A 4061-nucleotide genomic window follows, 5' to 3' on the forward strand; every position below is an offset into this window, starting at 1 on the left:
ATTGGTTACAAACTTGACGATTTAAAGAGCGTAAGCCCCGAATTTTGTATGCATAGAATTAATCTTGAGGAAGATCATAAACCATGTGTCCAATGTCAAAGACGACTAAATCCTAACATGCAAGAAGTGGTAAAAAATGAAGTGCTTAAATTGTTAGATGCGGGAATTATCTATGCTATTTCCGATTCTAAATGGGTGAGTCCGGTCCAAGTAGTTCCTAAGAAGGGAGGAACTACCGTAGTCAAAAATGATAAAAATGAACTAATTCCAACTAGAATTCTGACGGGTTGGAGAATGTGCATTGACTATAGGAGGCTAAATTTAGCCACAAAAAAGACCACTACCCATTACCTTTTATTAACCAAATGTTGGAAAGGTTGGCATGTCACAAGTATTTTTGCAATCTAGATGGTTATTCCGGGTTCTTTTAAATACCCATTCACCCGGATGACCAAGAGAAGACCACATTTACATGTCTCTATGGTACCTTTGCCTACTGTAGAATGCCTTTCGGTCTTTGTAATGCCTCCGCCACTTTCCAACGTTGCATAATAAGCATCTTTTCCAACTTTATCGAGTCTATCATGGAGGTGTTTATGGATGATTTTAGTGTCTATGGTTCTTCTTTTGATGCTTGTTTGGCTAACTTGTCTAAAGTTTTGAAGCGATGTGAAGAGGTTGATTTGGTGTTGAATGGGGAAAAGTGCTACTTCATGGTAAATGAAGGAGTGGTGCTTGGTCATATTGTTTCGGAAAAAGGAATTGAAGTGGATCGTGCTAAGGTCCAAGTTATTGATCAACTATCCCCACGGGTAAATGTGAAGAGTGTAAGAAGTTTCTTGGGCCATGCGGGATTCTACCGCCGTTTCATTAAATATTTTTCTAAACCTGCGAAACCTCTTACGGAGCTTCTTTTAAAAGATGCTCCCTTTGTGTTTACTAATGATTGTCTTGAGTCTTTTAATAGGATTAAGAAGGCTTTCATTTCCGCGCCTATCAAATAATCACCTGATTGGAACTTGCCATTCGAGCTCATGTGTGATGCAAGTGATTATGTGGTAGGTGCCGTGCTAGGACAAAGAAAAGACAAGGTTCTCCATGCTATCTACTACGCTTGCAAAACCTTGGATGCGGCTTAAAGCAATTATTCCACAACGGAGAAAGAGCTAATTGCCATTGTCTATGCCTTAGACAAATTTCGCTCTTACTTGATCGGTTCCAAAGTCATTGTTCATACCGATCATGCCGCATTGAAGCATCCTCTAGCCAAACAAGAAGCCAAGCCAAGGTTGATAAGATGGATCTTGCTCTTGCAAGAATTTGATCTTGAGATAAAAGAGAAGAAAGGGGCCGAAAATGTTGTTGCCGATCACGTTTCCCGTTTGAGGTTCAATGATGGAGGTATTGAGTTACCTATCGATGATTCATTTGCCGATGATGTTTTGATGATGTTGGAAACCAATACTCCATGGTATGCCGACATAGCCAACTTTCTAGTTGGAAAAGAATTGCCACCCAACCTTTCATATCAACAAAGGAAGAAGTTCTTACATGATGCCAAGTTCTTCCTATGGGACGATCCAAACTTGCTCAAACATTGCTCCGACGGGCTATTTCGGAGATGTATCCCACAATGGGATGTGAAAGGGGTGCTAGAAGGATGCCATTCTTCTTCTTATGGTGGTCATCATGGACCATCCATGACCGTTGCAAAGGTGTTGCAATCCGGCTTCTATTAGCCAACTATGTTCCAAGATGCTAAGAATTTCGTGATGGCTTGTGATGCTTGCCAAAGGACGGGCTCCATATCAAGGAGGCACGAGATGACTTTAAATGGTATCTTGGAAGTGGAGGTGTTCGATGTTTGGGGTATAGATTATCTAGGACCGTTTCCTTCCTCCAAAGGGAATCGGTATATTTTGGTCGTCGTCGATTATGTCTCTAAATGGGTAGAGGCAATTGCTACTCCAACCAACGATGCTCGCAACGTGATCAAATTATTCAAGAACATCATATTCCCAAGGTTCGGTGTTCCAAGGGCGGTCATTAGTGATCGTGGTACCCATTTTGGTGTGAAGCAACTTGATACTTTATTGGAAAAATATGGAGTTTATCATAGAAGAGGCTTGGCCTACCATCCACAAACTAGTGGCCAAGTAGAGGTTTCTAACCGTGAGGTCAAGTCCATACTTGAGAAAGTTGTTGCCAAGTCACGAAAGGATTGGAGTATGAAGCTCGATGATACCTTGTGGGCCTATCGAACCGCATTTAAAACACCTATTGGTACCTCACCGTATAGGTTGGTCTATGGAAAGGCGTGCCATGTTCCCGTTGAGATGGAACAAAAGGCTTTTTGGGCTATTAAGGAGTTAAACATGGACCCGAAATTGAGTGGAGAAAAGCGATTATTGCAACTCAATGAACTTGATGAATTCCGCTTGCAAGCTTATGAGAGATCCCGTCTCTACAAGGAGAAAACAAAAAGATGGCTCGACAAGAAGATCTTGAATAAGGAATTTCAAATTGGTGATAAGGGCTTGCTATTCAATTCCCGATACAAGCTATTTCCAGGAAAGTTGCGATCACGGTGGACCGGTCCATATACCATTACTAATGTCAACAAGTTTGGTTCCGTTGAAAAGTGATAACCACCAAGGGCGAAAAATTCAAAGCAAACGGTCATCGTTTGAAGCTCTACCATGAGAATGTGATCGTTGGTGTGATAGAGGAAATGATCGTTCAACCTCTACCAAAGAAAGCTTAGACCGACTCAAGCTTTTACGTCGTGCGGGACATTAAACCAGCGCTTCTTGGGAGGCAACCCAAACTTTTTATTTTTTTTATTTTTTTTCTGCATTTATTGTTTTTCATAGATTAGAAATAAAATGCTCGACTTGACGATATTTCTTTTTTGTGATTTTTAGGTGAAAATGAAGAAAGGAGGCTTATAAGAGAATCTAGCACGCTTCCCCATGCAAGAACCCCGTTCAAGGACGTGGTTTTCAAAAAACGAGAAAAGAATTTAATCCCATAAGGAAGCAAGTCAAATGCGGGATGATGCAGTCAACCTCGATCGGGGTTGGAGGCCCCGATGGGGGCGTGGTTCTCTACTTGCTACGAGGTATTTTGACGGATTAAAAAAAAACTCATTTGCTATCAATCTCAAAGACCGACGGTACTCCCTTTCCTCTCTTTCTCCATTATTTTTCTTCATTCCTTCATCTAAAATCACAAGAAACATCACTTTCTTCATCAATTTTGCAAGAATCATTCAACCATTAACATCAATTGGTAAGTTTTCTTCTCTTTTCTCTTTAAATTCATTCATTTCAATCAATTTAATTGAATTATGCAAACCCTAACTCAATTTGGGGGAATTTGATTTTGTGCTTTTTAGTGCTAGAAATTGATTGTAGAATGTTCTATTCATGTTTGTAGTATGAATTAGTTCACTAATTTGTACTATTATGTCTATTAGGATGAATTTTGGTTTGCCTTAAGATGACTTTTTGTCTTAAATTTCAGAAAAATGACACCAAGAAAAGCTCCTACCCAAGGTGCTTCTAAGAGAAGGAGAGGTGAGGCGGAACCTTCAAATGTTGTGGAGGATGTGCAAATGGAAGAAGTCTCGGAGTGGCAAGACCCGGATTTTCCGAATGTGATCTTCAATTCACAAGCTCAATACAACAATTGGGTCATCTTAAAGAGCAAAGGTATAAAACCAACAAAATTTATCAACCAAGCTTCTTTAAACAACATTGGAATTGAGAAAAATGTTAAGACTTTGTTTAAAAATCTTGGTATGAAGCATTGTTACACAATGAATTATAAGACCTTTCCCGAACTCGCCCTTGATTTCTTAAGCTCTTTTGAGTTTCATAGGTCTAGGAAACCCGGTTTTATAGTTTTTGTTACATTTCGCTTGTTTAATGAAGACCATAGGATGGACTTAGAGGACTTTGCCAATATCTTTCAATTGCCTCTCAAGGACCTACCTACCGAATCACCCGAATCTTATAACCCCGTTTTGACTTGGAATGCCATTTCTCACTTGTCTTTTC

Source organism: Silene latifolia, chromosome X (assembly GCF_048544455.1).
Source record: "Silene latifolia isolate original U9 population chromosome X, ASM4854445v1, whole genome shotgun sequence".
In the NCBI taxonomy this organism is placed as follows: domain Eukaryota; kingdom Viridiplantae; phylum Streptophyta; class Magnoliopsida; order Caryophyllales; family Caryophyllaceae; genus Silene; species Silene latifolia.